The sequence below is a fragment of the Trichosurus vulpecula genome, chromosome 9 (assembly GCF_011100635.1).
Source record: "Trichosurus vulpecula isolate mTriVul1 chromosome 9, mTriVul1.pri, whole genome shotgun sequence".
In the NCBI taxonomy this organism is placed as follows: Eukaryota; Metazoa; Chordata; class Mammalia; order Diprotodontia; family Phalangeridae; genus Trichosurus; species Trichosurus vulpecula.
Genome location: NC_050581.1, coordinates 125,677,920 through 125,703,856, shown reverse-complemented (window position 1 = coordinate 125,703,856; position 25,937 = coordinate 125,677,920).

Below are 25,937 nucleotides of genomic sequence, written 5' to 3'. Positions count from 1 at the left end.
TACAGCCCAAGACTGCATTCACTATTTTTTTTTTTTTGGTACCCATGTCACGCTGATGGCAGACAAACTGATGATCTCAAAATCCTGTCTACCTCTAGCATTCAATGATCCTAGAATAGTTAGTACAACTATATTAATCTGTAGTTTACTACTGGTAAGTGAGTAATACTCTGCCAGTACTTTGGCCGTATTCCTAAGTGTTTTTCAATGGATTTGCCTAATTCCCTTCCTTAGACTGCCTATACATTAAGTTTCCTCCTCCCTCCTTTCCTTTCACGTTGTGCATCAGAGGACTAAAGGCAGATGGAAAAGACCTGGAGTAGGCTTCTCCTTTAATTATCTGCTCTCCAAATTGCTTCAGTCTGTGAGTAACTGCTGAGTTGCTGATTGGGGACCATAATGGATTTTATCATTTTGCTAATTACTTTATTGTTATTACTTATAAGACATTGTTTGGAAATTATCTTAATAGAGCATTATAATTTTAAAAGCCCATGATTGTGTCAGAATGAAAATCCCTCCCTTCCCTGCTTCCACCCCCTACCCCTTACCACCCCCCTGCAGATTTTTACCCTTTTTATGACTGAGTACATGGTCCTTATGAGGTGGAGGAAAGTATTCATCTTTTGAATCTTCTGCACTCTTAGCTAGACTGGTCCTTTGAAGACAGATACAGTCTATCACTAGAACCGGAGTAGAAGCCTTTCCTGCCAGAACTCAAGCTCCATTGGCAATCTTCAGAAATCTGAGGGGTCACTCACTGAGTTCTAATCCCAGCTCCTTCACTTACAACTACAGTGACTTTGAGAAAGTTACTTTCTTTCTCTGTATTCCAGTTTCTTTTTCTGTAAAATGAGGGGGTTGGACTAAATGATCTTCAAGGTCACTTCTAGCTTTAGATTTTGGGGCACTATGACCAACAAAGTCCCTGGCAATTAGTTAAGTGTTTAATAAATGCTTTTTGATGGATTAATTTATCAACCTCTATGTCAGAATGAGAGAGAAGAGGTGAAAGAACAGTTGTTTCAATTAATTGAATCATATAAATGTATAGTTTCTCAACATAAATCTTAGCTGCTCTGTCTTTGATTTGTTTCCAGGCACCACCTTTAGCTCCCAAGCACCCTGAAGAACAGGACTGTCTGAGCATAATCAGTCATTCTGGGCAAGTTCACGTGGCCCTTGCTTTTCCTTCAGCCAGCCCTGTCACTCTGAAAAATCCACTCTGGCCTTCTTTATCCCTAATTTGTCAAATTGCAAGGGGGTGGAGCAGAGCCAGTTAAAGAATCCAGACTGGAGTAAGGTTTGAACACAGATTAGCTCAACTACCTCTGCCAAGAATAGCCATACAGAGACATAAATGGCCTCAAATTGAGACCATGAGGCTGGCTGTTTTGTGTGCTTGGTGTTCTATTTAATTCATTGAGTCAGATGAGATGTTTAACTTTGCTTCAGTAAAATGTTTGTCCTGAATCTGTATTTCACTTCTGTGAGATTGTATGGCCTCATCTCGGCCCTCTCCAGACAAAGACTAATGGAGCTGCAGTTTCATTATGTAACAATGCCAGGTCAGCCTCTCTTGCCTTGCATTCTCTGCCACAAGTTGGATAATACCAGAGTCCTTTGAGCTGACGGCAAGATAGACATTAATGAGCAAGATTTCAGCATTTATTCTGGTTGAAGACAGATTTCATTAATTCTTAAAATCCTTTAAAAGATGAAGGAGAAAAAATAAAGGCCAATTCTCCCAAAGGTTTTAAATCAGCAAGGTTTAATTTACAAAAGTAAAATCATTCTATATTTTCCATTTTAAGGTGAATTTCAACCAGGTTTACCTTGTATCCTTATCAATTCATCAGTCAGACATCGCTGGGCACCTACTTTGTATGAGGCAATGTGCTGCTAGTTTTATTCTATGCAATTCAGTAATGATAATGATAACAGCCAATTACATTTTGTGTAGCATGTTTCTCTCTCAAAGCCTTCCTCTATTATCTGGTGGTGGTATGGGAGTGTCCTTGAGTTCTTAAAAGCTAGATCAACAGAACCTAAGTTCTAGAATGCAAATGGGAAAGACTTTAAGTTTATATCTGCATATATGCGTTTGTCATCTAAGGGTCAGCCTAGTTAAATGACCAGAAGCTCATCATCTGAAGGCAAACCTCCAGGGGGTAAATGGTTTTGACTCTGGCTACTTACAGAATCATCTGCTGAGGCTGTGAATTTGGGACCCATACTACCAAAGGGTCTATGGATAGATTTCAGGAAATCTATGAACTTTGATGGAAAAAATTACATCTTTATTTTCACTAATTTCTAAATGAAATTTAGTATTTGCTTCAATTTTTTTTTTTTTGTATTTAAAAACATCCTGAGAAAGGTAGCATAGGCTTTGCCAGATTTCTAAAGAGGTCCATGACACAAAATAATTTAACTACCCCTTGACTACTGGGTGGTATCTCACATCTCATGACGTTACCTCATTTGATCCTGACAATAGCCCCTGTGTTATTCCCATGTTAAAAGTTAAGGAAACCAGGGGCAGCTAGGTGGTGCAGTGAGTAGAGCACTGGCTGTGGAGTCAGGAGGATCTGATTTCAAATCTAGCCTCAGACACTTGACACACTTACTAGCTGTGTGACCTTGGGCAAGTCACTTGACCCCAATTTCCCTGCCTTCCCCTCTCAAAAAAAAAAGTTAAGGGAAACCAGTGCTTAAAGACCTTGCCCAAGATCACACAGCTGTCAAATGGTCAAGCTGGAAATTAACTTCAAACTTTTGAATTCCAACCCAGTATATTTTTTTTTTCCATACCAGTGTAGCTGGGTCTTTCCAATTACAATAACAAGAGCCTTTTCTAATGGAAAATAAATAATCAAATTACTTCAATGACCTGTGATGTTTTACTGGTGTGGATTTTCACTCTAAAATTGTGGGTCACGACTATATGGATAAACGGAAGATCTTTGAGATTTGGTAAGGTTGATAATTTATCAACAAATAAATATGATATTGATTCAGTAGTGAATTATATCATGTTGGGACTTTCTGGATTTTATTCCTTCTTGTATTACAGATTTCTTAAGAACCCTCCCTGTGCTGCACTCAAGGCACAGCAGAGCAAAGTACAACATTTAGCCAAACCAGGCTGGCCTTTCTCTTCTCTCTTTTCAAGGTTCTCTTTCGTTCTCAGGGCCCTTCACCACCATAGCTGCCTAATATCCTTCTGTTTGTTCCTCCTGCTAATTCCCTAGACCATGTGTAGTCAAGTGTCAGGAGCAAAAGTAGCTTTTCATGTTCAGCAACAGAGAAAATGATGATGATAGCTTAAGTTTAAATAGCACTTTTTGTACTACTTCTCATTTGAGCTTCATAACAACCCAGGAAGATAGATCATGTAAGGGCTGTGATTATCCCCATTTTACAGATGAGGAAATGAGACAAAAAAGGTTAAGTGATTTTTCTAATAGAACACAAACTCCTTGAGGGCAGAGATAGTTTCATTTTTTTTTTTTGTATCCCCAGGGCCTAGCAGGTACCTGGCAAAATGCTTAATAAATGTTTATGTATTGATTTTCTTGCCCAAGGGTGGGTGAAGTCATAGTAAATAAAAGAACAAGACCTCACAGAATCACAGAATTTTAGAGGTATAAGGAATCTCAAAGGCCATCAAATCCACCAAACATCTAAAGTGGAATCAACTCTGATGTTCCCAACAAGTAGTTTTCTAGCCTTTGATCAAAGACCTCCAATGAGTCAGAAGCCTCTGTCTTGTGAAGAAGTGCACTTTGGGATGGCTCTATTCGGAAGTTTTCTTCCTAGTTTTCACCTCCTCCATCCCCTTTTCTGACTCTTATGCCCCCTAACCATGGGTCTTCCTTAAGGTTCTTCCTCAGACCCTCTTCTCTATCTCTACAGACTCCTTCTCTGTTGGTAACTTATCAATTCACATTGGTTAAAATATCTTTTCTATGCAGATAGCTCCCAGATGTATGCATCAAGCCTGAGCCTCCCCACTGAGCTTCAGTCCTATTTGGGATAGATCAGAAGATCTATCCCAGAGACATCTTAAACTCAAGATTTATAAAACTAAACTCATCTTTCCCCTAAAAAGCTCCCCTCTTCCAAACATTCCTATTTCTATCAAAGGCAACACTATCATTCCAGTGGCCCAGGTTCATAACCTCAGCATTATCCTCCATTTCTCATTTCCCAGCACCCCACGTAGATAGTCAGTTGCCAAACCTTTCTAACCCCACACTTCTCAGATGTGACTTTTCTCTGCTTATGCAGCAACCATCTTAATTCAAGCCCTTATCACCTCTCAGTTATATGATTGCAAACTCCTGCTTGCCTCAACTTCTCTCCTCTTTCCCAGCAGAGGAGAGACTCTGCCCATTCCTCCGCATTGCTACAAAAGGAACTTCCTTTAAGGAGAGATCTGACAATGTCTCTCATTTACTCACTAAACTCTAATGGCTTCCTCTAGCCTATAGGATCAAACGTAAGCTCCTGTTAAGTTTTTAAAGCCCTTCCCAACCTGGTCCCAGGCTATCTTTTCATCTTCATTGGACAATATGACACCTTCCCTACTCTCTTGCTCAACCAAAGTGGACTTCTCTCTATTCCTTACTCATCTGATTCCAATTCTTCTCCCTCATGCATTGGTACTAACCATTCTCCCTATGTGGAAATGCCCTTTCTCCTCATCTCTGGCTCAGAGACTTCCTCTTTGTCTTCAAACCTCAGGTCAAGAACCAACTTCTACTTGATGCCTTTTCTGACTCACCGCCCCCCTCCCAAGTGCCACTGTCATCCCTCCAAAACTCCCTTTATTGAAATATTTTGTATTGATTCCCTTTATGTTTGTTCTGCCTACATTTATTTATGTACTTCTTGTCTCTTCCTTTACAAAGTTCCTTCAGGGTAGTGGTTGTATCATTCCTTGTACTTGTATCCCCTACACCCTAGCGTAGTGCCTGGCACATAGCAGTCACCTAATAAATGGTGCTGATTCATTGAAAAATTGATTTATATCAAGCTTAAATCTCCCTCTCTGTTCCTTGTTCTGCCCCCTGAGGCCAAGCAGACAAAAATCCAAGCCTGCCCTCATATATCAGCTCTCCAAACACCTGAAGGCAGCTGTCATGTCTGCTCTGTCTACTCTTTCATAGCCTAGTTATTCCTCAGCTCTTCCAAGCAGTTCTCAGATGGCATAGTTTCTAGTTTGTTCATCATCCTAATTATTCTTTTCTAAATCCACTCTAGCTTGCCAAAGTCCTTCCTAAAATGTGAGACAGAGCTGACCCAATACTCTAGATGTGACGTGGTCAGGGCACATAAGTACAGGAATGTTGATGTCTTAGTTCTAAGAAATATTTCTCTTAATGCAGTCTAAACTGGCATGTATCAAATGCACGTCTTCCTCCAGCCCTAAATCCATTTCTTCTTCCATTATACCACACTGATGCCTACAATATAGTGAAAGTAATTTTATGGATGTTCTATAAAGAAAGAAACCATTTATTTACAAATACCTAAGCCTAGAAGTGCTGTCCTGCTGTGTGTGAGAATTGGACTCCCCTACTTGAGTTTATTAACATTGTCAAAAAAAACCCAAACCAGTCTGATTTCCATGTGCTTCTGGGAGCTTCCACGTTTTTGCATGAAGAGCCAATCTTATTGTCACTTTTTTTTTCTAAAAAAATTAAAAGGAGGAAAGAGACACCATTTGGTAAGACAGTAAGAAAAATGAGAATGATGAAGGCAAGCTTTGTTTTTGCCCAGTTTTACTGACTCAGCAGAAATTGCCAAATATCAGCACTTGGGAACTAAAAACAGGTCTGCACCTGGCTCTCCAGCAAATACAGTCTGTGCCTTCATGATTTGTTTTGATGGATTTGCTTCAGTAGCAATGGAAGGCCCCATTGCTAAAGCACTGCTGGGTTAGATGGTGTTAGGAATTGGTGGTAAGGCAGTGAGTTGCCTTTTAGTGGAATTAAGGAAAGAGGCATGGCCCTGCCACTAACCAGCTGCATAACCTTGGACATAGCATTGTGACAATGGAAAAAGAGTCCAGGATTTGGAGTCAGTCAGCCTGGGTTTGATTCCTAGCTGTTTTGTTTATTATTGAGGAACCTTGGACAAGTCAGTCAATCTCTGCATGAGAGCAGCTTACAGAACAGAGCAAGTCCAGTGTTTCAAAAGGAGAAATTAGGACCCACTGGGGTGAGACTGGCTAATTTCTCACTTAGGTTAAAGGTAGAGAAGCTGATCAATTAGGGAACTTGAAGTTTATAGCCTGGAAGATTCTGGGCCTAGGATATTTCAGATACTGATGGATTCCAGGGATGTTGCACAACAGGGAGCAGGAAGAAGGGACATAACTAGGGTACAGATAGCTTTTTGGGTGGAGAAAGAGTAGGTCCCCCTAAACCAGAAGGTTTTCTAGAATATTCCACATTGCAAGGCATTCTCATTTCAATGTCTTAAAAAATGCAAACAGGACCATTTCTCACAGAAATTTATTTTGTTTATGACCTCAGCAGAAAGGATCATATATTTTAATCCTCCATCTAGGAGACATTCGAATCATGTTAATTCAAAATTAGATAGCATTGTTGAGAAGAGGGCTGTGAGAAGTGAATGAAAGGAAATGACAGCCCCACAACTGGAAAACAAAGAAGTAACTAGAATGAACATCGCAACCTTGATAACTAGGTGTTGCTTCCTGCATTTTATAGTGGACAGAAGCTATGGTCTTCTGGTGCTGCAGGTACAGGGCTATTAGGATATCAGTGTCTCACAGGATTTGGAAGAGCAGGGAAGAATAAGCCATATGGTACCTGTGGGACATTGGTTTCAAGCAAAGTTTAATTTACTGATTAAATGTCAGTATATCAGAAATCTACCATAATACCTAGAATCAACTCAGATTTCCTGAAAAGCCAGGTAGTTAGGAGAAAAAGATAAATCTCTTTGGTTGCGATGAGATTTGGACTCAATATCATCATTCTCTTTGGATAGACTTCCCCACCCCCACCCCCAGAATTAAAGCAATTAGATATCAGGAGAGCTATGTCTTGACTTGCAAATAAGTTGGATTTAAGTGAGGCAGAGATATGCAAAGACATTGGCCCCACCCTCTTCTCCACCTAACCCATACCCAGTAATCAGGCTCTGGTATCTTTCACTTCAATGGATGAATAAGGTTTAGATATACCCCTATTTCTGGGGATTCAAATACACTTTGAAGGACCTGCCTTTGTTTATCTGGAGTACAGACACACACACTAAAAAAAATTGCAAGGCTGGGAGGGGGGAAATGTGTGGCAGGGAGAGAGACCATAAATCTTTGCTTCACTCGCTGGAATCCTCTTAGTTAAAAGTGTTAGTCCAGAAATTGAAGAAAGAGTGTTGGTGATTTTGGCTTAAGGTAGACTTTTCAAAGTGCTGATGGGGCTTCAGGCTTCATGAAAGTGTAAAGATGAGTTAAATAAGATTTATAAATTATCTGGAATAATTCCTCCAATTCTCCCAAGAATTAGACTTATCTGTCCATCCAGTCTGTGTCTGCATTTATTAAAAGTATTCAGCTGTAAAGATCAGAATGAACTGATGCAGAATGAAGAAAGCAGAGCCAAGAAAATCAAAACACAACATCAACAATGGAAATGGGAGGAACAACAACCACAGAACAACAGAAACCAAATGTGCAAAATTCTGAAGAACAGTCCTCACCCCCAAAGAAGAGGCCTGAGAAGACATCTTCCCAATGACTTTGCAGAGATCGGAGCCCATAGAAACGTTTCAGAGATTGGTAGTTTCATTTTTCTATGTATTGACTGGTTTTGCTGATTTAAAAAATTCTTTGTTATATGAGATGTCTCTCTGGAGGAGGGAAGGAGAGGTGTACTGGGGGAAATTTAGATGGTGTCAAAAAACAAAAGATATCGATACAACTTATTGTTAATCAAAGAATTCTTTAGTTAAAACACACACAATTAAGAAAAAAGTAACAAGTTCTTAGCCTGCCTTAACAAAAGTATGGTATCCAGGCCCAGGAAGGCTATCATCCCACTGTACTCTGTCCCAGTCACGCCACATTTGACTAATTATGTTCAGTTCAGCACACTGAAGGAAGATTATTGACAAACCAAAAGGTGTTCAGAGAATGTAGGTAAAGATGCCAAGGAAGACCCCAAGCCATGGCATAAAAGGTTAGGTTGAAGGAACTAGGAATTTGCTGCCTGAAGAAGAAGCAACTCAGGGGTATTATAACCAGAGGCATGCTGGTAAATGTTTAACAACCAGGTCTTTGGGATACATACATACATACACAAATATTCGTGTCAGAAAATGTGCGTATTATATATAAACATATAACACTATTTCCATTTCTTTTTCAAGTCTATACAATCAACAATAAATCAAGCACTGATTGGTATCCTTTGCCAGTTTCTAAGGAATAATTACTCACATTGAAAATTTAACAATTAGTTCTTGCAAGTCAGTGCGAGCTGGCTCCAGCACACCACTGAATATAACTGTCTTTAAACATTTGAAGGGCTGCCATATGGACAACATATTAGATTTGTTTTACCTTCCCCTAGATTGTGGACTTAGAGGGAGGTAGATTTCAGCTTGACACAAGGTAAAATTTCCTAACAATTAGAGCTGTTCCAAAGTGAAATGTACTGCCTTGTAGAGTTAAGTGGTGATCCAATTGATCCATTTTATAGACGAAGAAATTGAGATCTGTAGAAGTCAAGGTAACTTATCTAGACTCCATAAGGAATATCATGGACAGGATTTGAACCACGATCCAAATCCATTGTTCTTTTGCTACATAGTAGAGAGCTCCTTTTCCTTGGGCATCAGTAAGTAGGACCTAGATAATAACAGCTGATACAAAGATCACAGATTTGCAGATGAAAGATCACCTCCTCAAGAGGTGTCTTGTTCAAACTCCCTCATTTTCTAGATGAAGAAATTAGACGGGTGAAATGACTTGTCACACTTGATCATACATTCATGTGGTTCTTCAAAGGCTTTTATATACCATTGGATGGTGACTTGTTGGGGATGGTTTGGAGGTATTCCTCGTTTTGAATTAGGCTACTCTAAGGTGAGTGTGCAAACATTTACTTCAGACCAATCATCTGTACACTTGGACAGGCCAGAACTATACAAAAAGTACTATAGAAGTTAATCATCATGTATAAAAATCTTTCAGGGGAGAATACATTCAGAGTTCTAACTTGTGATATCAGAAGCAAAAGGCCACAGTAGAATTTCCATGACTCCTAGCCAGAGCATGAGGCAGCGACGGTGGTGGTGGTAGCTGTTGTTGTTGGATGGTGGTTTTGGAGAGAGTGGGTTGATTTTGAGCCAGCTACATAGTGCAGTGGATAGAATGCCAGGCCTGGAGTCAGGAAGACTCATCTTCCTGACATGTATTAATATATGCATACACACATGCATGTGCATGTAGTATTATATATCGTATTGTATATTATATTGTACATATGTATATGTATGTACACACACACATACTCTTGCTCATACACACACACTTTAAGGGAGAAGTAATCCCATTGGCAACAGTCAGCATTCACTGTGGGATCAATGGGATAGCTTTGAGCATTAGCCACAAGAGAGCCTCAAGGGGCAAAGCCTGGAAGAGACTTTGTGCCACATGTGTACCTCTGGCTGAGATTATAGCACCAAAAAGACAACACAACATGCAAGATTAGTGGGGAACAAACCCATTGACAGGAGCATGATGATATGTGGCTTTGCAGTCTCAGAGGCCTGAATTGCCCCCTCCACATCTGCATCCTGGTCACACATGTTCTCTACTTGTGTCCCCTTTTCCTACTGATGGTGCATGCAGCCATGGGAGTTATTGAGGTTTTAAGGGGGAGATCTTTTATTGCTAAATTTCTTACTCTGTTCCTTTGCTTTGAGCTAATTTTGTCCTCTACTGAATAAAAAGAGTAAACACATTGGTAGGAGCCCAGGTGTTATGGTTTCAAGTGGATATGAACCCACAGAACACTTTTTTCTTGGAAGAGTTTTGTCTGGGGGACCCACTGCGTGAGTTGGTAAGTGCTATTTAGTGTTTTAGGGCAGGATCCTAGGGGACATTAGATGTATGTTATCTGGACCTGAGCTTTCACCAATGTGAAGAATTCCTGCTATGGAAACTCTCATTTATAATCTTAGAGTGTGGTTTGTTAATCTGATAATTTAAGCAACTTGTACATGGTCATACAACTAATAAATGTTTGCATTGAGATTTAAACATACATCTTTTAACTGCATATCTAGTACACTTTCCACTATTCAGTGCTGCCAAATCTGGAAGAAAACTCTATAGTCTCTTCCCTAAATCTTCTCCCCAGGTTAAAAATCCCCCATTTCTTCCAGAAATCCTTATATGTCATGTCCTCTAGTCTCTCAACTATCCTAGTCACGTTTCCCTGGGTGTGCTTCAGCTTGTCAATATCAATTTCTTTCTACAAAGGAAAAAAAAAGCAGGCTCTATTTATCCAGAAACCTATTAGGGAAGATAAAATCAAAGACACTCATATATTTAAATAAATTGGCATGTATTTAGTTCTCATCATAAAAACAGTAACAATTTTAATTATGCTCATCTTTTAGTCTGTGCCATAAACAAAGAAAAAAATCTGAAAGAACATGACTTTTTTTATTTTGCCAAATGAGACTCATACAGATCAAACCAGTGCTGTCGAACCCTATACCACCACCATTTACAACTTGTTATCCTTTATGTAAAGGATAATATGTCCCTGTGGGTTGTTAAATATCAGGATGATTTCTTCTCTTGCCAAGTAACTGGTGTGACTCTGATTACAAATGGTTGTTAAAAAAAACTACTGCCACTTGATAACTTACATTATATTAATATCAGTGCCTATATCCTGATACCTCTGACCTAGGATGGGTAATGTGAATAGTATGTATTCATCAAATAGCCTGGGAGTAATACTGAGATATAAACGTTAGTGATGTTCCCCTCACTTTTTTTTTCCTCTTTGCATATACATTTTTTAAAAAATCACCTCATTTGGGTACTAATTATTAGCCCCTCAAAAGGCACAAAGGATTTTTCTAGCTCATAAAAATTAACTCCAATCTTATCTTTAAGTCATTCAATCTCACCCAGGAGATGATCTTTGGCCTGAGTTTCCTAGGTAATTGTGTGATCTATACTGTGTACTCAGCCTTAGGCTTATCTTTGCAGATTAGCATTGGATCATATTATCCAAGACTTTTAGAGCCGAGCGGGATTTTAGAGATTGTCTAACAGACCCCTCATTTTACAGGTGAGGAAGTTGAGATCCAAAGAGAGGAAATGATTGTCTCTAGTGAGAGTGCTCTTGTAATTAAGGGTGACGTCTACCAATTCCAGGACGTCACAAGATTCAGGTTCTAATCCAAAATTGCCCTCAGCAGAAACTCCAAAATATGAGTTATCATGAAAGGTATTCTGGTTAGTTTAACCATCACCAATCACTTGATAAATATATAGCCACACCAAGCTCAGCTCTGACGAAAATTAGAACTTCTGATGTTAATGGTAAGGAAGTGATATTAACAAAGGCAGTATACAAATCCCCAGCTATCTTATTGGATCTGAGATATTAAATTTTCATTTGAAAGAAAGGTACTTGGGAGAAAGGATTAGAAAAGAGAATCCTCTGTCCAAAGGGAGAGCATGGTTTTATAATCTGTTGTATTTAATTTGTTTGTCATTTGCCATATGAATGTGAAATAAAGTGAGGTTTACTAGATAGATTGATTGATATTGATTGATTGATGATAGACAGAAATAGATAGATGATAGATAAATGATACATAAATGATAGAATGTTTTTTTAAGTGTTTAACATTTGGCAGACCTTGTGCTAAGCATGTGAAATATAAATGAAGGCAAGCAAACTAGTCCTTACCCTCAAGGAGCTTAAATTTTAATGAGAGAACAAAACACATAAAGGTGGGTTGGAAAGTGTAGGGAGTGATATACACATAGAAGTAACATAGAAGTCTGGTGTCAGTCAAGACATGGTACAGCTCATCTATCAGAGATTGGCATTCCAGGGGCAAAGTCCAAGTTTCCAGGATGACAGTATGGAGATGGCAGGCAATTCCTGCTGATATCCCCTCTTTTTCAGTGGCTTCTTATTGGTTCAGGAGTCAGATTTGAATTCCTTTGCCTAATTTTCAAGACCCTCCCTAATTTGACATCATCCTACCTTAGCTCATTTTCCCTCCCTACACATAGGTATACTCCAGCCAATACTAGAAAACCCCACTCAAAACAAAAACAAAATACACATGATATCTGCCCTGTTTTTCCCCCCATTTTGTTCCTTCTGACTGGAATGCCCTCCTATAGCTTCTTTATATCCTAGAATTCTCCCTATGGTCGGAAAGTCAATTTGAGGGCCACCTACTTTCTCTACAATATCTTTCCTGACTTCCCCATAAGCAAACAACCTCTGACTTTCACGTGGCACTTGTTTTATATCTCCCTATTGCCTCTATCATGTTTACCTTATATCCAACTCTGATGGTCTCTTACGTAAATTACTTGAAAGCACAAACCATATCTCATCTAAATGTTTATCTCTCCTAGCACCTAGTAAAGAGTTCTGAACAATGTAGATACTTAATACGTATGGATACAGAGAGGGGGAAGGAGAGAAAGAGGAGAAAGAATAGGAAGAGGGAAAGAAGGATAGGAAAGTAAGAAGAAAAGAAGGAGCTTCTGATATTTTGATAAGGAATAGGTTGTGTCTCAAGAAGAAAAAAAAATCCTTTGAAAGAGGTTTTGAAAGAGAGGTTATAGATATATGTACAAAGAAGAGAGGAACTAGTTTGGTTTGGCATTTTAGGTTAAGCAGAAGACAGATCATCCATTTAAAAATAAATTGAACATGGCCTAACATAAAAGAGTATGTACTATAATTTTCTGAACATGGGAGTTTTGATGAATTAACAAGTTAATTCAGTATTTATTAAAAAACAATATCTAAGGCACTTTGCTAGGCACTGTGGATATAAAAATAAACAAGAAACGATCTAAAGGAACCTATTACTTAGGAGAGAAAATGGGATATTTGCACATGTAATTATAATATAAAAGATACTGATATAAGCATATGATAGATATAAATAAGGTGAGCAATTGTTTCTAGCTGGTGGGAATAAAGCAGGCTTCTTGGAGGAGATGGAATCTGATCTGGGCTTTGAAGGATGGATTAGGATATCAGGTTATGTGGTTTTGTGGTTTGTCCTCCATTCTCAAAAAGGACCATGACATCAGGGTGATGATGACATGACTTGTAATTGACCTTGATTTGAGTGAGGGAGGGCTGTGCAAAGTCACCAGCCTCACTTTCTCCTCCAGAGCCATCAGGGTCCAGTGGCCAGATTTGGTTCAAGACTACTGGAGATGGCCCAGGATGCAAGAGAGAGACCTTGGCCCTTTTAAGCCAAGGTGTTTTCAGGTTCTCACTTTGAGTTAGGTTTCAGTGAATAGGCCTCTTTAAGATGTGAATCAAGGGGCAGACCTTTAATAAAAACCAAAAAAAAAAATCAAACTGGGAGACGAAGACCCTCAGGGTTGCTGGCCAAAAGAGAAACAGTTGCTATTTACATTCACTATGAGCCAGGAGGGCCCAAAATATAACCATTAAGTGGTGCTTGGGCAGGGACCTATTGTTGTCCAATCCAGGAGATCCAGAGTGAATTGGGTTTTGTGCAAATAAGATATCAATAAGTTAAATGGACTAGGAAATAGACAAAAGTCAGCATTCCAGCCTCAGCTTGAGTAAAGATGCTAAAGCAGGAAATGGGAGTTGTATTCAGAGGAAGGTGGATAGCCCACTTTGTCCAGCACATACTATATATAATGTGGAGCAGCATGACCTGTCTGGAAGGTTACGTTAAAATTAGATTATGAAGGATCTTGAATAGCCCATTTGTGCCTTCGTTAGTAGTTAATAGGGAACCATTGAAGGACCTTTCTTGAATAGAAGAGCATCATAATCCTGTATATAAAAACCATATACAGCTGGAAGTTTTATTTTAATCAAACTAGAATTAGGAACTGATTTTCACTTCAGAGAAGATTGACCCTGTGGACATCATGAGAACAGCTCCCTAGTTCCTACAAAAGACTAACATGTAAAAGTGAGAGTAAGCAAGGGCATTGCAAGAAGCTTCGGAGATGGCTGTTGTCAGCCTTTAAATCTTTGTGTAAATCTGGATGGAGGCAATCAAAACAAGTATTGAGACATCACTGAGTGAGTAAATCAATAGGCTTGTCTCCAATTGTTTAAAGCTAAGTGCAGCATTCAGTTAGGAGAAATGTGGCAGATCTTGTTGGCTCACATCTTCCCTTAACCACTTCAGGGCATTTCTAGAACTCTATTCCATCCTTGATAACCCGGCCACTTGGGCAAGGGGTGATGGGATGCAATGGTGTCAGCATGCTGGAGACAGCTGGAATTGTATCATGAGAGCTGACTGTTAAATCATCATGGTGAGAATTTATACATCGCCAATTGGCAAATGCTGCAAATCAGGACTCGATTAGTGTTTTATTGATTGACTAGACTTAAGAAAGTGATAGAGAAATGAATTGAATGAATTAACAAGTGTATTTAACACTATATCTAAGGCATTATAACTGTGGAGGAAATGTGAATAATGCAGATCAAACTGTACCATGAGTAATTTTTTTTTTAAAAAAGAGTTGGTCATTAAACATTTACCAGCATACCCCTAGTGCCAACTGATATGAAGATCCCTTCATATAAAATGTCTTAAGCTCAAATGAGATGGAGGAAGATACAGTATTGGAAATGATAGTATCTAACAACTTGTGTATTGAAAATAATCACTAAAGATACTGGATTACTGTAATAAAAGTTTGAGATGGAACTTGAAACACATAAAGACATATTTAGAAGGGAACTATCAGAAGCATAGGATCATAGATGATAATTTTAGAGCTAAAAGGAACTTTAGAGATTATCAAGCTTAAGCCCCACCTCCCACCACCACCATTTCACATTTTTAGGGCCAGCTAAGTAGCAAAGTGGATGCGGATAGAGTGAGGACCTTGAAGTCAGAAAGATCTGGGTTTGAATCCTCACATAAGAAAAAAATTGACCCTGGACGCATCACTTAACATTTCTGAGCCTCAGTTTTCTCATCTGAAAAATGGTGCCTACCTCATAAGGTGGCTCATGAGGATTAAATGAGATCACAAAAGTAAAGTGCTTTGTAAAATTTTCATTTAAATTAAATTTTAATTTAAAAAAAATTCATTTAATTTTTTTAAATTTAATTTTAATTTATACAGCAGTATAAATGCTAGCTATTATTATCACATATGAGGAAACTGAGAGGTTAAATAACTTGTCTGTGGCTACATAGCTTATAAGTGTCTGATGTGGAATTAGAACCTTGCTGTGCATTGTGCTGACTGGAAATCAACATTTTATCCTTCACACCAAAAGAGTTTGCCTCCAAGAATAGTTCAGGAAAATAAATATGAATCCTTGATCGCCTCCCACAGAAAATTAAGTTCCCTTGTAAGATTATGCCTAGTAACAAAAACAACAGCAAATGACATTTATCTAGTGCTTTAAAATTGGCAAAATGCTTCACATATATTAGCACATTTGAGATAATGCTAAGCAAAGGAACTATATTCCCTTCTAATATTTGCAAATCCAAGTCAATTGCAGACTACCAGATATAGATTTGAGCTGATGCTTTTTTGGAAACCCAGATGTGCTTATTGAGTAAGTTAACTGAGTAAAATATCATTTAATCCCCTACCATATATGACCAGTAGATCCACACTGCTATTTCAAAAGTGTGTGTCTGGGATAGGGTAGGGACTTAAGGGAACAGGAAGCAGAGACAATATAGACTTTGCCTAAATTGTCAAGATTAACTAAGCATTTAGTCAACTGCAAATTTCACCTTGATGAAAGAGTTTCCTGATGGACTCTGATTGAGGCTTTGATATAACTCTTCTCTCCGACTTCATCTGGTAACATGACTCGACATTAGGTATTTGGAGCTATGATTTTCAGCTCAATACGAGAAAATATTTCCTAATAATTAGAGCTGGCAAAGTAGATTATGCTGATTAAGTAAGCAATAAACACACTATTAACAGAGGCCTCTAACAAGAATCTGGATGACCATGTGCTAGAGATATTGTAAGAATCAAGCTCTAGATAGGAGCTGGGTCATACGGAATAGTTTTTTGAATTCCAATTTCACAGTAGAAAAAATTTAAATGATATTTGGCAAGTAAAACTATTAACATCAAACAGTCCCACTCCTCATCTTCTTCTGCCCTTTCAATGAGAAATTCGGATTTCTCTTTGAAGCTCCCAGTCTTTATCTCTAACTTCCTATGGGACACCTCCACCTGGTTAGCTCCCTAGAACCTCAAAATCAACATGTTTAAATCTATTTTATTTTCCATGATACCTAATTCTCTGTCTGATTCTTCTGTTTCTGTTGGTGATGGTACCATTTATTAGATCTACCATATTCTTTATCTTGGGAATATCTTAGGCTCATCTTCTTCCTTGGCCTCATATCCATTCAGTTACTAGATCTTGTCAGTTCTACCATTGAAACTCATCAGAAATTTATCTCCTTGTCTATATTTTGACTACTATTATCAACCACACTCACACAGGGCTCCCCAAGATGGATGATTGCAAAGCTTCCTTGTAAGATTTTCCATGTCCGCTCTCTTCCCCACCCCACAATCAGGCTTTATATAGTTTTCAAACAAATTTACATGGTAATTTTGTTGTATATTTGAAAGGAATAGCACATTGTGCATAGTAGATTTGCAGTTTCATGTGCAATCATCTTTTTTATTTTATTGTACTGCTGTAGAAATGCTTATTTTATTTTTACATATAATTAAATTATAATAATAAATTATAATTATGTAAATATATATATGTACAAATATAAATTTTTAAAAAGAATAGATGTGACAATGTCATCACTCTGCTAGAAAATTTTCAGTGGCTCCCTATTGCCTGAAACTTCCCTGCTGAACATTTAAAGTCCCATGGAACCTGGTATCAGTCTACCTTTCTAGCCTTATCTGATATTATTCTCTTGCATATACTTTATGCTTCAAAGTGAGCAACTTGAGTTCTCAAATATATGTTGTGCTTACATATCTCTGTACTTTAGCTCAATCTATGCCCTGTGTCTTAGATATCTTCCTTCTCTCATCCACAGGAAGACAGTGGAAAGAGTAGTGTCTGTAACATCAAAGAGCTTCAGTTCAAATCCTATCTTTGATTCTTACTACCTGTATGATCTTGGCAAAGTCACTTAAACTCTATGGACCTCAAGTTTTCTCATCTGTAAAATGAGGAGGTTGAACAAAATAACTTCTGAGGTTCATTCCAACTCCAGATCTATGGTCTGGAAAGAAACTGGAATCAAAAGGCATCTCTCCAAGAAGCTTTGATTCCTCCAGTCAATTACAACCTCCTCCTCAGACTTCTTTATTATACTTTGTTTTCAAGCCTTTAAGGAATATTTTATACATTATTTTCCATTATAGTTGTCTGTTTTGGAGTCTTACCACATCACCCCCTCCCCCAACAAAGGGTAACTTCCTTGAGGTCAATCACCATGTCTTCTCTAAACTTTATATCCTTCCCAGGCCCTAACATGATGCCCTCTACAATGTTTTCTTTTTAAGTTGGTTTGTTTGGGGGGGGGTGGAAGGAGAGCAAGGTACAAAAGAATATAGTTTATGAAACAACACACACACCTTATCTTGTGGGAGGTTAGGTTCTCTTCTAAAACTGGTTATAGAAATTTGGACAAAGAGGGATCTAAAAATGGCTTTTGCTGCCTAACATTCTCTCACTACTTAATATTCCTGTTCAAATAAATTTGGGGAGTTTATTACCAAGCAGTTCATGAAAGCAAAAGCCTTTTCCCTGCCCAGATAATTTCATTTGGGGGGGGGAGGGAGTTTCACTTTTATTACCACCTAAACCAAATATGATGTGACCTTAGAATAAACCCCTCCAGACAAATAACAATAACAAAAAATAAATATAAGATGTATGCACAAAGTTTATATTTGGTCTCATGTCTCAGGTTAGAGCAAAGACCTGAGGTTGGGGATTTACAGAAAAATTGGTATTCAGGAAACTAGAACAAGCATGAGCTTTATTACTATGCTGTACAGCAAGCAGGAAGGGGAAAAAATCATACACACCCAATATGGCAATACAGAGAGACAGAGACTTGGACATATACACAGGACCAGAGTAACTTACTTGAAGGAGGGATATTACATGTATGATGGCAAAGATCTTGAAAGGAGTAGATGCTTGGAGTAGGGTCTGAATAGGGAAGTTGTATACCTGAAAGATGAGTTTGGCTGGGAATAGGCAATTGATGCCAGATGGGGGAAGGGGCATACCGAATCAGGCCCGGATGTGGTGGAGAAATTCTCTAGGTCACTTACTGATACAAGACTTGGGTGGGGGAGTTTCCTAATTGGGACCAGAAATTGGATGAGGGTTTGAGTTGGTAATGGGGGATGCCAGGTACTAGCACAGCAGCCACTGAAGTTGGCTGGAAGCCTTGTCCAATCAGGAGCCACGATTGTTTATATGTTTGACACAGTGTCAGAATAAGTCAGGACAGTAGAAATGTACAGGTTGTCGGTTAATACTTATGTGTTTATTAGCATCATTAAACCAAAGTGACTGCATATTGGAATTCTACCACTTAGAACTATACCATCAAACACCATATTTCAAAAATCACAATGATCAGAAATAAACATAAAACAGGTTATATCTTACTGTTAAACAGCCAAATATACACATTAATTGAAGCTATGAGATTATGTAGGAAGATTCACTTAAATCTGCAATTTAGCACAAAGAATATTAAAGTCATCTATGCAAATGCTAGAAAATATGGTTCATAATGAAGACCTGAGAGAAGTGACCTCAGAGTCAGGATGATCTGGGTTCAAGTCCCAACTGTGACACATACTGGTTTTGTTATACTGGGTAAATCACTTAACCTCTCAGTTATCAAGTCAAGTTTCTAAGTTACAAAGAAAATGCCACTCTGCATTAGTACAGGGAGTTTCCTCATCAGGGAGTTCCTTACAATGATGGAATTTCTGGTCTGGTCTCCATGTCTATTCATATAATTTGATAGTCAGTGATTTTTGATGCAAAGGTGGGAGTAGCTAAGGAGAGCAAAAAAAGTGCTAGGAAGTGTGAAGGCCAAGGAAGCCTCACATCTCTACATGAAGAATACTTCATTTGAAATTAAATCAGAAGGCACTGGACATAGCAAATACATAATAGCACAAAAAATTAAACTTGGTGATACTTTGAGAGACAAGAAACTATTTTTGAGTTGGTTATCATTCCTGAATCATTGCTTCTGTATAGTTAGAACCCTGACTTGTGGGAGTAGTGGTATAAATTAGTACTAAAGCCCAAACTCTCAATTGTGTTCTTAAACATAGCATAGAAATACGGACTAGAACAGTACTTTTATTTGTATGATGAACTTTCAGATTAGGAAACTCTAGGAAAGCAAGTTAGCACCTTCTCTAAATCTTACAGTCTGAAAGAGTTGTTTATAGCACTGAGAGGGTAAGAGACCACACAAGCAAATATGTATCATAAGGGCTTGAACTTAGGTCACTTTGGCTTTTCCATCACGCCATAAAATGGATACCTTCCCACTTTACTTTTCAGCTCCCCTTTATGTATTTTATTCTCTTTGGGTGAATGAGGTGTTTAGGAAGCACTAACACCTTTGATATGAGGGCTTGCTGAGCCCTTTTCAGGGCTGCTCATCCACTTTTATTGTCCACTTTTTCACCCAATTCTCACCTATGGTTCCAAGAAGCTGTAGTTATGTGTGCCCAGTGGCCACACCATGGTAAAACTATCTTGGAATACAGGCTAAACCAGGTTAAGGGTAACTGAGAGGCCTCAAACCTGATGGTGAGGTAGGGGGATGTCTACCCTAAGCAGGTAAAGACTTCCTCTGATGGAATGGGTGGATGAGAACAATTTGTTCCAACCTCCTTGAAGGTTGTTGAAGCAGGTGCCATGGGGCACTTAGAGCTTGGTAAGACATCAAAGGTGCAAAGGTCATCCATCCCAAAGCTTGCCAGTTGTCTTGACTTCTGTCCTTCCACTGGACTTCAATGACTCAGGAAGAGAGAGTGAGGCTGATACCTGTGAGGCATCTCTGCCTCACTTAAATCCAATTCATGTGTAAGTCAAGACATTACCTCATAATGTCATTAGTCCTCTTTGAAAATGAAGGACAAACAATAACAACAATGCCTTCTGTTTTCCCACCAGAATGTAAGCTCCTTGAAGGCAATGACTGTCTTTTTACTTGTATTTGTATTCCCAGGGCCTAGCACATAGAAGGTACTTAATAAATTTTTATTGACTCAATTTGACTAGACAACTCTCAGGCCAGCCTTTTAGACATGATGCCACATTGCCTTTCAAAAAGTATAGTCATTTTAAATAAAGAATATTACTTAAAGACAGAGACTCTGCTCTTTTTCATCTTCCTATCCCCAGAATTCAGTACAATTCCTTCTGCATTACTGGTGTTTTGTCAATTGACATTTAATTGAATAAATGTATTTGAAATATGTGCATAGAAAACACAACATACATAAATTTCCTTTCTTTACTTTAGACTAGAGATTTGGTCATGAGCAAACAAGTAGAGTCTGGGGTTTCCCAAATTATTTTACTTTTTACTGTAGTTTGATCAAATGAATATATATTAACAAAATACTCAAGTGGTATACAATAATAAAACAAGAATATGTTAACCAAACAAGGAAAATAAAATGATTATTGACAATAGGGAAGAGAGTTCTTCCAGTCTAACAGCTTTAAAACACTCTAAATTTAGTTTTATTCCACATTTATAGAGATAAGGACCTTTTGTTAGCTTTTATTGAGAGATGTATGTTTTCTGTCTATGTTGACCATAACCTCTGTTACCTCTGCCCCAAGAATATGACATCAATATTAATCCTAAAATTTGTCTTGTCAAGAAATGGAATGGGGGAGGGAGAGGCAGTGAGTGATGCTTCAGGGAAGAAACATCTTTCCACCTCTTCCTACCCTTTGTTGGCCCCTGTACAGGGTGATGATGAAATAAATGGTGGTCACCTCCTTTCCTTTTCTCCATTCCTTCCATAGGCCCATAATGTCTTTCTCTGGATCCTACCACATCCGCTCTGTCATTTGCACCACAGGTTTGGCAGATACCCTGACCCTGGAAACAAGTGCAAACTTCTTCTGTCTGTCCTGATACCACCCCCATCTCATGGCTGCCCCCTACTTAGGTTGGGCTGGCATCCAAGCTCCCTGGAAAAGCTAAGCTAAGGTTGCCAAATTTCTAACCTTTTCCTACAACCATAGCAATTAAATCTTCCAATCACTACCCTAATATGGAGAGAGCAATTGTTCAAGTTGAAAAATCTCAAAGAGAATTTTATGACTGAGGAAGTGGACAATTCCAGTCGATCACTGTCATTCGTCCTCACTTGCCCATTCTCTTAATCAGTATTTAGGTCATTTCCTCAGTTGCAAATCTGAAAATTCCACTATTCTTTAAAGTTTTTTATCCTTGCAGACTTTTCTATTCTATAACACAGAACTACATGGAGTAGAGACTCATCTACAACACAGACTGCATATACTTTGGGGAGTTGGCCTTTAGATAGTCATCAAACATTTATTAAATACTTATTCTGTTCCAGGTACTGTGCTAAGTGCTGGGGATACAAATTGCAATCTAATGGGGGAATACAATAAATAAAAGGAAATTGAGAAGTAGGAAGGGGGCGCCAGGAGATCTCTAGTATGGAGCACGTGTTGGTGGAGTTGAAATCAAGCAGAACTGAAACCACACAGAACCACTGATTGAAAATTAAAAAAAAAATTTCCTGGAAAATTCCGAGCCCTCTATAAAGGGTAGCTTTAAGAGGAGTTTATTGTTCCACCTTCTAGCCCTCCAATCAGAATGGAGAGGCAACTGAGGTGTTGAGAAGGTGTTGCATATCGAAACCTGAGTCAGTCTTCATAGTGATGAGCTTTCAGGTGATGAACTTATCCTGAGAGAAGGCATGATGTATTTTTGGAATTGAAACCAAGTAGATCCATTGCGGGAAAATGAAGAGTTGTTACGCACTATCGTGACTGATTCCTAGGATTCCCCCTTGCCATGTCCCTTTCATGGCTCTGTCTTAAACACTGTCACAATAAGGTCATGATGCAATCCACCTGTCAGTGTTTCATTATTTTTTTTTAAATTGATAGTACTGAAATAGCAAAATACTTTTCAGCTTTGTTCACTGTCTCTGGCCATGGTGCTGACCTCCTTTCAGATAACCTGTCTGTGAATCACTTGGTGTAAGTTTGAGGAACTGGTCTCTAGTATCACTAACAAAGGAAATGTCTGTCCATGGTTCCCATTGCTTCTGCTGCATCTGTGCAGACCAAGAAAAAAATGGATAAGCTATAATTATACAATTATTATAAGTCAGACATAGATTTTAGCACCAAAACTAAAAACTTGCCAAATTTGTGGAAGAAATAGTAGGACAAAGGACAAACACAACCTGTGAGTAGCCTCTTTCTCTGCCTCCTCTCTGTGCTCCATTTCAATGGCTGAGGGCAGCCTCCTTAACTTCAAGAGTAAAAAAAAGACTATTCCACCACAAGTGACATTAAGAAGCAGCATGGGGTCATGGATAGAGGGCTTGCACTGGAGCGAAGAAGTCTGGGTTCAAGTCCTACTTCTAAAACATACTGATAGAGTAACCTTGGACAAATAATTTAATTTCTCAGTGCCACAGCTGACTAAAACTGCAAGTTACGGAATGCTTATTAATCTGCATTGCAGAAGACATCCTCATTGAGATCTTCCTTCCCTGATTAAATGACAGATTTGGACCAAAATAATAGCATTACCAATATTAGCAATGTATGTGGCAATTGTTGAAGACAATTGGGGTAACATCTCTGATGTGAAATTTGGAGGCTTCCCCAAAACCTGAATCAGAATAGAATGGTTAAGCAAAACTTAGCCTACTTTTAGTGCTGACTGGTATATGAACATTCATCAAAACAGCCATTCTTTTGGGAGGTACATAGTACAATGTGCAGGAAAGGGCAGAAGTGAATGGCCAGGTAAGTTAATTCATGGAAGAAGACTGGCATGGCATGGTTGTAATTTAATGAGACTTCCTTCCAAATTCTCAATGTATTTTGTGCAGGCCTAGTTTCTTAAATTCTGGAGAAGGAAGTCTGAAGCTCATATGATATACGTCTATCTTCCTCTGGGATTCTGCACAAGCTCCACAGTGAAATTTTGTTTTGTACTGGAATGAGGAAATAGAGACCATTAAAGAAGGAGTGGGAACAGTTCTTACTCTTCATGACTGACAGAGCTCGGTAACACATTCCTAGGAAAGGTTGTGCAGCAATAGGTATTTTACATAACCACAAAAATATAAAGTACTAGATTTGGCAGTGATCCAGGATTGGTTGTGACTTAAAATATGATTACTCTAGTTAGTTCTAGGCAATGACAGAGATTTGGACTGGTATGGGGTAGGGAAATCATTAAAGTCCAACCTCTCCCCAGCACTAAAAGTATAACCAAACTAGAGGTGAAAATGATTAATGCCAAATTATTTCACAGAATAAGATTCATGACTCATTTGGATAATGTGTGGTCCTATTTAAAAAATAGGCCTTTAGAATAACTGGAATCAAAGTCCCTAGGGCCCTGTCAACTTCAGTTTGAGCCTTAGGCTGGACTGAAATCAATCGGGGCTGCCTCAATACAGACCACATCTCCAGAGATATTCTGAAAACCAACTGAATTTTTTGTCAGCTAAAGATTCTCAAGTAGACTTTGCTATGTTCACAGACCTGAGGTTCAATGTTATAGCACAGAGTCATAAAATATTAGAATCAGGAGGGACTATAAGGATTGTATAGTCTAGGGGTTCTTAAACTGGGGATCATGAACTTGTTTTTAATTTTTTGATACTATAGCTTAATATAATTGGGTTCTTCTGTCATCTATGTTATTTTATGCACTTAAAAACTTTATTTTGAGAAGGGGTCCATAGACTTCACCAGATTACCAAAGAGGTCCACAAAAAAAAGGTTGTTGGTGGAGCTGTGAGATGATGCAACCATTCTGGAGAGCAATTTGAAACTATGCCCAAAGGGCTATAAAAATGTGCATACCCTTTGACCTAGCAATACCACTTCTAGGACTGTGTCCCAAAGAAATCATACAAATGGGAAAAGGACCCACATGTACAAAAATATTTATAGCAGCTCTCTTTGTGGTGACCAGGAACTGGAAACTGAGGGGATACCCATCAACTGAGGAATGGCTGAACAAGTTGTGGTATATGAATGTAATGGAATACTATTGTGCTATAAGAAATGATGAATAGGGGCAGCTAGGTGGCACAGTGAGTAGAGCACTGGCCGTGGAGTCAGGAGGACCCGAGTTCAAATCTAGCTTCAGACACTTGACACACTTACTAGCTGTGTGACCTTGGGCAAGTCACTTAACCCCAATTACCCTGCCTTTCCCCCTCAAAAAAATTTAAAAAAAAAGAAATGATGAATAGGCAGACTTTGGAAAAACCTGGAAAGACTTATATGCTGAGTGAAGTGAACAGAACAAGGATAACATTGTACACAGTAACAGCCACAGTGTGCGATAACTGACTTTAATAGACTTAGCTCTTCTCAGCAACGCAAGGGCCTAAAACAATTCCAAAGGACTCATGATGGAAAATACCATCCTCATCCAGAGAAAGAACTATGGACTGAATGCAGAACAAAGCAGACAATTTTCTTTTTTTGTTTGTTTTGTTTTGCTTTGTTTTGTTTTGTTTCTCATGGTTTCTCCCATTCATTATAATTCTTCTATGCAACATGACTAATGTGAAAATATGTTTAATAGGAATGTATGTATCATATTGCAGGCCACCTTCCAGAGGGAGGGGGGAGGGAAGGGGAGAAAATTTAAAACTTACTGAAGTGAATGTTGGAAACTAAAAATAAATAAGTTAACTAATTTAAAAAAAAAGGTTAAGAATCTCTGGTGTTGTCCAGTCACTGCACTTTAGAAATGAAAAAACTGAGGCCCAAGTTGACAAACCATTTTTCACAAGGTTATTTAGCCCAAATTTGAGCCTAGGTGAGAAAGCAGTCTGGTATAATGGGAAAACTTGCATTCATCCCCTGCATTCATATATCAGGTCTGAACTAGATGCTTCCTGTGGTGCATTCTAGTTCTAACATTCTTTGACTCCATGTCCAATGCTCTTTTCACTTACCCACGTGTCTTTTCCAACATGCTGTTAGGGTATTTCTTTTCTCACCCAATATCCCCTATAGGGTCACCAGAGTGTCAGAGGATTTTTTTAAAAATTCTTTTCTCTTGCAAATAAGGGCAGTATAGTGAAAATGACCCTGGACAATGGAAATGAAAAGGCTTGGGCCTATTCATGGCACTTCCTATGACTAGCTACAAGATCTTGGGCAACCTAGTCTACTTTTGTAAACCTCAGTGTCTTCCTTTATAAAAACAGGCTGATGAACTGGATCATAAAAGTGTAAGCAGAAGCTCACATTTAACTGGGCCTATTCTAAAAAAAAATCTGTAAGGTAGGTAATATAAATATCATTCTGTCAAATCACGGAATTACAGGTTTGAGATTTAGAAGGGACCTCAATGGAGATCAGCTCAACTTATAACTGAAATCAATCCCC